We start from the raw sequence: 10,215 nt of genomic DNA on the forward strand, positions 1-10,215 counted from the left end.
TTGGACGACCAGTCTCGTCCACGGTAATTTCAGAGAGATCACAAAAAGATTTCTCTACGATTCAAAAAATATCTTAGACAGCAAGTGAGTCATTTTGTATGCAACACAAAGAGTATTAATTTTAATTAAAATCTTAACATCATTTTGATCCTTCTAAAAAGTAATATTAAATTCCACTAAAAAATACATGTAAAGTTCTTTGCTTATGCAAAACATTATTCATTGCAATATACTTCAATAGTATCACATAAATACATTTTCAAGCACAGTTTATGTATTAAATAACTGTAAAACGATGTTTGGGCGTTGGTAAACTATAGAAATTTAATATTTTAGATTTGTTTATATTCACTATTATATTCATAACAATTTTCCATATTGCTTTGTTTCTAGTACTATTTTATTTTTTTGTAAATGTAAATCACAAAAAGGCGGCCGAATAAAAACATCGTTTTACCTTATATCTAAGGGATGGAAAAGTTGATACGATTGTACTTTTTTTACACTCGTACTATTTCACATGTAAAAGTACCGTAGTACTCCCGTGACTCATTTAATACTTTCGAGCTAGGATTCGACAAGGATTCGAATGGATAAATTCCAGTATTTCAGCCAATCTGTATTAAATTTTTATATTTTAGTTATCACTAAATAAAATACTATAGCAAAGAAAATTCAGATACTGAATTTTGACTAATAGCTATTATTTATTGAAACACGAATTTAATGTCTATTTTAATTTTCATCTTTCTAAATTGGTTGGCCAATCAGTTGAAATCTAAGTTGTTTTTGCGATCAATTAGATCCGTGTAGAGTAGGGTGGCCCTTAATAAACGAAAGTTGGATTTTAGCCATTCTCACCCCCAGTCATTAGTTAAAAAATCATCCTGAAAAAATTTTAGGTAAATCGGTTGGGGTTAAGACGTGCCTCAAGTCCTCTGAAGTTTTGAGATGCATTCACAAGGGGGAAAAAGTGCATTTTTTTCGGTTTTTGTAAAAATTTTGCCATTAAGAAATTACTTTTGTAATTTAATTTAAAAGAATAACAAGTAAGAAAGTAAAAGAGCTAAGTAAAAGAGCAATAAAAATGTTTCTTTTAAAATTTCAATAATTTATATTTTTGAGTGAATTTCGGAAGTGGGCCTTATATGGGGGCTATGACCAATTATGGACCGATCGTAACAAAATTTGATGGCATGAATTCTGTGTATATAAAACTTATTTGGAGCGGAATTTGTGGAGATACATATATGGGGCATTTCATGTCAAGTGAACCAACTTTTGAAATCGATGTCTTCCGATCGGGATGAAATTTGCACCAAGGTTAGCTCTATTGGATAGTAACTCAGACACAATTTTTCAACAACATCGGTCGAGAACTCTCTGAGTTATAGGGGGTAAAATTTTGACAATTTGGTCAAACAGGGGTTTTTTCTTATCCATGTAACTTATTACCTATTGTTCTTAGCAAAATGTGTCCCAAATAGTATAGATAGCTATTTCTTCGATCTTTCGAAAAAAAATATTTAAAAAAAAAAATAAAAAATTTTTAATATTTTTTTTCCGAAATCAAAAACTTTTTTGACTTTTTTTTAAAATACGTAATATTTTTTTTTTTTTTTTCTTAAAATAAAGTTTAGATATTTTCCTTGAACACCTACTTGGTCGCTTAGTGGGATGCGAGTGGGATATCTATCAAAATAAATATTTTGTAACTCAAAACATAAAATTTTTGACTTTTTTTGCAAAATCAAAAACTTTGTTGACTTTTTTTTTTCAAAATGGACCCTTTTTTAATCTTTTTTTTTAGGTCAAACAAAAGCTTAGATATTATCCTTGAAGACCCTTTTGGTCGCTTAGTGGGATTCGAGTGGGATATCTATCAAAATAAATATTTTTTAACTCAAGACTTACAATTTTTGACTTTTTTTTTTGCAAATACGATTTTTTTTCCAAATGGGCCCTTTTTTTAAAATTTTTTTTGTAGTCAAAAGAAAGCTTAGGTCCATTCCTTTAAGATATTTTTAGTCCCTTAGTGGGATGCGAGTGGGATATCTATCAAAATAAATATTTTGTAACGCAAGACATACAATTTTTTAATTTTTTTTTGCAAAATCAAAATTTTTTTCCAATATGGGCCCTTTTTTAATTTTTTTTTTTGCTCAAAAGAAAGCCTAGGTCCATTCCTTTAAGATATTTTTAGTCCCTTAGTGGGATGCGAGTGGGATAAAAAAGGGCCCATTTGGAAAAAAAATCGTATTTACAAAAAAAAAAGTAAAAAATTGTAAGTCTTGAGTTAAAAAATATTTATTTTGATAGATATCCCACTCGCATCCCACTAAGCGACCAAAAGGGTGTTCAAGGATAATATCTAAGCTTTTGTTTGACCTAAAAAAAAAGATTAAAAAAGGGTCCATTTTGAAAAAAAAAAGTCAACAAAGTTTTTGATTTTGCAAAAAAAGTCAAAAATTTTATGTTTTGAGTTACAAAATATTTATTTTGATAGATATCCCACTCGCATCCCACTAAGCGACCAAGTAGGTGTTCAAGGAAAATATCTAAACTTTATTTTAAGAAAAAAAAAAAAAAAAAAAATGACGTATTTTAAAAAAAAGTCAAAAAAGTTTTTGATTTCGGAAAAAAAATATTAAAAATTTTTTATTTTTTTTTTAAATATTTTTTTTCGAAAGATCGAAGAAATAGCTATCTATACTATTTGGGACACATTTTGCTAAGAACAATAGGTAATAAGTTACATGGATAAGAAAAAACCCCTGTTTGACCAAATTGTCAAAATTTTACCCCCTATAACTCAGAGAGTTCTCGACCGATGTTGTTGAAAAATTGTGTCTGAGTTACTATCCAATAGAGCTAACCTTGGTGCAAATTTCATCCCGATCGGAAGACATCGATTTCAAAAGTTGGTTCACTTGACATGAAATGCCCCATATAAATTAAACATTTATGACCGATAAAGTCCAATTTCGGGAGGACATTTGTATGGGGGCTAGGTGAAATAATGGACCGATTTCAGCCAGTTTCAATAGGCTTGGTCCTTGAGCCGAAAAAATAATATATATCAAATTTCATCGAAATATCTTCAAAATTGCGACCTGTACTCTGCGCACAATGTTTACATGGACAGCCAGCCAGCCAGCCGACCAGACGGACGGACGGACGGACATCGCTTAATCGACTCAGAAAGTGATTCTAAGTTGATCGGTATACATTAAGGTGGGTGTTAGACTAATATTTTTGGGCGTTACAAACATCTGCACAAACGCATAATACCCTCCCCACTATGGTGGTGTAGGGTATAAAAATGTGTACGTAATTTTCGTTCTAATGAGACATAAAAAAGTCCATTAACGTGTCTCAGGCAACTAGAACAAGAAATATAGGAACAAAATTAACATATTTTGATAAATATTAAAATAAAAGCTAATTTTTACTTAAAATATATCCATATTTACTTGTATATGAGTTCTTGTCTTCGTAGGATACCGTTAACCTATTCGCAGGTATGACCAAAAAAATAAAATTTTTTTAACGGCAGTTTCAAAACTCCATTTTCAAATTTTTAAAAATTTTGTTCAACAAATTTCAGAATTTTTTGATCATCTCCTTGGGATTTATTGAGAATATAATAGGGACTAAAAATGAGAAAAAATTATGAAAATATCTCTTAGAGTTTTTCCGTACCTGCGATTTAACTTTTGAAATTTTCGAGAAAAACCAATTATTTGGCCTTTTTTGGCGAATGAGCTCTATTTCCTTACTGTTATGAAAACAGGGATATCTTCAGCTTAGAATTTTAAGTAAAACCTATTCAGAATGTTATATTCCAGATAATTCTAAATATACTCTGAAAGTTTTACTGAAATTGGAAAACGTTAAACCTTAAATCGTGAAGGTCAAAAGTCAAATTTTTCGCTTAAAAGGTTCCACTAATCTTCAATAACTATCTCAGAGAGTGAATGAGTCTAATTTTGTTGTATATGCAACAAAAACAGTATCAATTATAATTTAAAACCTTAACGTCTTTTTGTATCTTATACAAATTTATACTAAACTAGCTGACCTATATAGGTTAATTGTGAATCTGACCCATCCAGGGAGCCACTCAAACACACACAAAAAATTTCATCGAAATCGGCCCTGCCGTTAAGGAGGAATTCAGTTGCTAACACACGTACAGAAGAATTATATAAAGATAAAATGCATATAAAGTACTTTGATGCTGCAAGAACTATTCACTACTTTACATCAATAGTGTCACCTATACAAATTTCCAAGAATTGCATCAGTTTATGTGCAAAATAACTGCATTGTAAAACTATGTTGGGGCGTCGGTAAACAGTAGAAATTTAATATTTTAGATTTGTTTATATTTCACTATTATATTAGAACAATTTTCCATATTGCTTTGTTTCTAGTATTATAAAAGTAAAATTAAATCACAAAAAGGCGGCCGTATATAAACATCATTTTTCCTTATATCTCAGGGATGGAAAAGTTGATACCATTGTACGTTTTTGTTGCTATTTCAAGGACATAGAATATTATACGAACTCAGGATATGAATACATTTTGGTACTATGACCAATATTTCGATATGTTACTAATGGAATGACACAATCAATATTCCCCCATCATTTGTGGGTATAAAATCGTACGCATTCTTATAGACTCCGAATGGTTTTCTTTTCGATATGGGCTGAGAGTCATGCAAACCCATGTGAAGTAGCGTTACAAATAGAAAAATTTTGTGTATAACAGTTTTTTCTATAGAAATTTTTTATATATAAGAGTTTTTTTTTGTAAAAAATTAACTTTATAAAAGTTTTTTTTCCTGTCAAAGACCTAACTCAGTTGTCAAAAACCTAAGTGGTGAGAATGTATTAGTAAAAAAAAACTATGTGCAAACAAAAACAACACTCGTATGGTTGCCACAAACATATATTTGTTTACTGTAACCATATATATGGTTGATACAATCATGTGAATCGTAAATTAACCATATTATGGTTACCACAATCATGTGAATGGTTACTGTGACTATAATATTGTTAAAAATCTTGTAACACTATTTAAATGCTTACAGTAACCATGCCCAATTATATTTTTTATATTTTTTTTATATTATATATTCTGCGCATTTTTCGGCCAATGCTCGGTTCAAACGAATCAGTTGCATTCGGTACTGGTTCCCTGTGATGGTCTGTCCAGATTTTGGCAGCTCATAACAGATAGGGCAATTTTGGTCCCACCAAATACAGAGCATTACCTTAGCTCCAGTGATATTTAGTTTTGGTGTCGATTCTACTGGATGGCCGGGCTGCACATACGATCTCTTAATCTTCGGGTTATTGTAATGGATCCAGTTTTCATCACAACTAATGATTCTGTACAAAAACTACTTTCCTTTATAGCGTTCAAGCATCAGTTTGGACATTAAAATTCGTCTATCAACGAGTCTTGGCTTCAATTCGTATGGTACCCAATTTTCCTTCTTTTGGACGAATCCTTCTGCTCACAAACATTTTGAAATTGCTGCTTTAGTAGTTCTCAATGGTTTTGCAAGCTATTGCTGAGTTTTATAACAATCTCCTGGAGTAATGCCTCCAATTCTTGATCTTCAAACATTTTTGAAGTAGAGTAACACTTCCTGCATATGATGATTCGTTGGTACAAAATTCGACCTTTTCAGAGCAAAAAAAAACTTTTTTTTATACTATAATGTTCAATAACTAAGTGAGAATAAACGACCCTTTAAAATGTCATATAAGTTATTTAAAGAAAAACCGCGTTCAAAAGGTTCACCATCTATTGCATTTATAAGTCATGCACCCAATACAATTGCTAGTTTTGGAAGAAACTTCTTCGACACTCCCAGAAGTGAAATAATCGGAACGTAGACACTCTCTTAACACTTCCGGAATAGTCGTATCCTTTACTTCTAGAAGTCACTAAATCGTTTCCCTTTAGGTATATGATGGTAGTTGCTCTCTCCTTGCCGACAGGTGTCATACGATTTCATTTACAATAGAAAATCTGTTTGTTTAAATACAATTTTCCAAAAAACTATAAATTTTTGTAAATGCTTGCGAGCATGAGTGTGTGTAATAAAACAATTGTATTTGGTTTTGTATTGTGGTCAAACTAACATTGAACAATGAATTGCATTTCATACATTTAACTGCCAAATTTGATTTTGATATTTTCACTTCGACAAACAAAACAAAAATGTGAGTGTTTTTTTACAGCCATCAACAAACATGAAATATACAATATACATATTAATTTTGTTATTTGGCTTGCAACATATTGAGATAATGTATACAAAGTCTATAGAAACTTTAATTGAATTCTAAAAATTTTAATTTGAATTATAATTTAGACAAAAATCCTTATAAATCTAGATAAATTAAATGAATACGAAGATATTGTATCTGCTATATTGAAATTTTCAGCATAATTTGAGGGTCATATAAGATTCGACCACCACTGTTATAACATTATGACTTGGTTTTTTGTTCAATTCTTTTTTCTAAATATTCAAATTCTAGTAGCTATAGAACATGATAATAAATGAAATTTTATTGTTGCCTGTATCTGTAGAAACTCCTAATGTGTGTATATATTTAAATGCATTTTTTACAGTGAAGCTTAGAACTTTTAACATAATATATCGCCAAATAAAATTAACAATTTCAACTATACTTTTTTTAATTACTTAACTTTCTTTTGTTACTAACTGCACATTAAGCGGCCCTCTCATGTATTTATCCTAATGGTCAAACACATTTGTGTCAATCTATCTAACTTACTTTTAATGTATTTGTTGTCAGATATTCAAGTGTTTTCAAGTTAAAAGCCAAATGCAAAAAAAAACTTGCATACAAAAAACATACTAATAATAAAAATTCATTGCATATGACATTTTCATGTCAACATTTCAAAATCTAACAACCATAGCCAAATAAAAATGTATAAAAGAAAAAAACATTTGATAAATGTCCATTTAAATGTTTTAGCAGATAAAGGCTCAAATTCTGCATAAAATAAATGAATCAGTTTATAGGTAAAATTTCACATACATATGTACATATCAAATAATGGCATTGAATTTAGAGTCAATTTATAATATTTTTTGGGGCTTTTTCATTTGTGCACTGCTGCAGTAAGTATTGTAAATAATAGCCTTTATGGTTTCACTTCCATTCTAAATAGTTTGCCAATGATGCATTTATTATTGGCATAAAGAATTTAATTAAATTTTTTTTGTAATTTATTTTATAGATATGATGATGATGTGAAATATTCATTCAATTTATTTTATATGTTTGACTTGATATTAAAATCAATGTTGGTATTTTTGTTAAGCATAGTAGGTATCATAGAGAAAATATACATAGAGCGGATACTAGAAAAAAAAACTCAAACAAATAAATTACTCAAAAAAGTTACACATACGAGTGATGTTTTTGGTTTCTAATACATTCTCACCATTTAGATGTCTGACAACTGAGTTAGGTCATTGACAGGATAGTTTCCGATCTATGTGTATTAATCTATGGTAGGTATTTAGTAAGGCTCATCAGAAAATGGGTTTGTTTGCAAACAAATGGTTGAACTTTCACATTCAATTCATATGTTATCTATTTTGGTTAAAATAAAAATCCATAAGGCACCTTTGTCCTTTGATTCAGTTTTCACGTTTATGACTTCAAACAAATATTAGACCTCAACCACAATAATATTAATTTGAACAGATTCTAATATCTATCTTGATTTTAATTAGGCTTGGCAGTAGGGTTGTCATTCGAATAAAAATTATTCGAATAATCGAGGAAAAAATACTTTTTTTAATTTGAATGAATAATATTTTTCAATTTAAAATAAACATTTATAAACATACTTAAATAAACATTGAATTGACACTAGAGTATCCAAAACCGAAACCGAAAACCGGTCAACCGGTTTTTTCATCTTTGTAAACTCTACCGGTTTCGGTTTTCTTTAACATTTCGGTTTTTTGAAAAACCGGTTTTTGTAAGACGGTTAATCGGTTTTAATGAAATGTATTTTCAAAGCTCATTTAAACATATTTTTGAAAAACTTTGACACCATTTTTAAAAATTTCGATTAATTTTATAGAAAATTTTAGCATTTGACAATATTTCGTAAAATATATAAAATAATTGCCTTAAGAATTAAAAAATTGTAAATTAGAGTATTTTTCATATTGAATACAAATTTAATATAAACCGGTTAACCGGTTTTTTTGAAGACAAATACCGAAACCGGATAATCGGTTTTTTTAAAACATAAAAATCAAAACCGGCTTTTTCAAAAACACATCGGTTTTCGGGTAAACCGGTTAACCGGTTTTTTAATTTTGACGGTTTTTTGGACACTCTAATTGACACCAAAACCAAATATCCATGGCGCTAAGATAATGCTTTGTATTTGGTGAGACCAAAAGGGACCAAGAGCTGCTGAAATCTGGCCTTACCATCACAGGGAACCTGTGCTGAACGCAACAGAAAAAAGCCCATCATGACAACGCTCGGCCACATGTTGCAATACCTGTTAAAAACTATTTAGCATTTAGTGGTTGCGAAGTTTTGCCTCAACCGCTATAGTCTCGACCGTGCTCCGATCGATGTAGAGCGCTCTCTGCCATCTGTGCAATCCAAAACAAAAGCGATAGATTTGGTACTTTGTTACTATAAAAATCAACTCAAAGACACCTCAGCACCGACTATGTATGTGAAATTTCCTTAAGATATTTATCTCCAGTCGTTCACGAGCTACATACCACAATCAGCCTAACTACAAAAGCCTTAAAGTCGATTTTAAGTCCATAAAGTTGACTATTATTTTAAATTTCGTACAATAAATTGAAAAAATATTTTCATTTATTTTAATGTATGTAGGTGTTGGAAAAAGTTTTGAAGCTTTTTTCATATAAAAACAAAAGTTCTATTTTAAAAAAAAGTTGACTTTAACAAAAATTAACTTTAAAATTTCTTTCATAGTTAGTGTGATTGTTTTCCAAATAAAAAGTTTCTAGAGCACTATGCGCTGACGAAGTAGTGGGATAAATGCTAAAGGCGCCTTAATAAAAAATTAAATTTATTTTTATTGTCTAATTTTTAATATTTGACATATTTAATAATTGACAGTTCATAAACTGTGTTGTTTCAATAAAACATCTTAAACAAACAACAAAATATTTGTATGTACAACAAATTTGTCAAATAAATTAAAAAAATATTAATTTTTTTTTTATTATTTTGTTATCACACATGTTCACTAGACTGTGTAATCGTCCATATACAGAAATACGGTTGTCAGTAGTCACCGGCTAAAAATTTAGTTATTAAAATTTGTCAGGAATTCGTTAGAGAAACTATAAATAAAATACTTTTTGCTGCTTCTTAAATATTTTCAATTTTCGAACATACATATATTGAAAACAAGTAAGAAAGTATGGTCGGTCAAGCCCAACCATATAATTCCCTACACTAAGTAAAAGAGCAAAAACATTTTTCTTTTATAATTTCAATAATTTATATTTTTGAGTGATTTTCGGAACTATGACCAATTATGGACCGATCACCATGATATATTTCTATATGATAGTAAACTATGTTGAATTTTGTGTGTACACCAATATTTTTAAGCGATTTATGTAAGTTAAAGTAATTTTCGGAAGCGGGTCTATATGGGAGCTATGACTAATTATGGACCGATCGTAAGAAAATTTGGTGACATGAATTTTGTATATACAAAACTTATTTGGAGCGGAATTTGTGGAGATACATATATAAATTAAACATTTATGATCGATAAAGTCTAATTTCGGAAGGACATTTGTATGGGGGCTAGATAAAATAATGGACCGATTTCAGACAGTTTTAATAGGCTTGGTCCTTGGGCCGAAAAAATATATGTACCAAATTTTATCGAAATATCTTCAAAATTGTGACCTGATACAAGGTTTACATGGACAGCCAGACGGACGGACATCTTTTAATTTACTCAGAAAGTGATTCTAAGTCGATCGGTATACTTTAAGGTGGGTATTAGACTAATATTTTTGAGCGTTACAAACATCTGCATAAACGCATTATCCCTCCCCACAATGGAGGTGTAGGGTATAAAAATTTGCATTCTGATACTACTGATTAAAAGTACTTTAGAATC

This window comes from Calliphora vicina, chromosome 1, assembly GCF_958450345.1.
Source record: "Calliphora vicina chromosome 1, idCalVici1.1, whole genome shotgun sequence".
NCBI lineage: Eukaryota > Metazoa > Arthropoda > Insecta > Diptera > Calliphoridae > Calliphora > Calliphora vicina.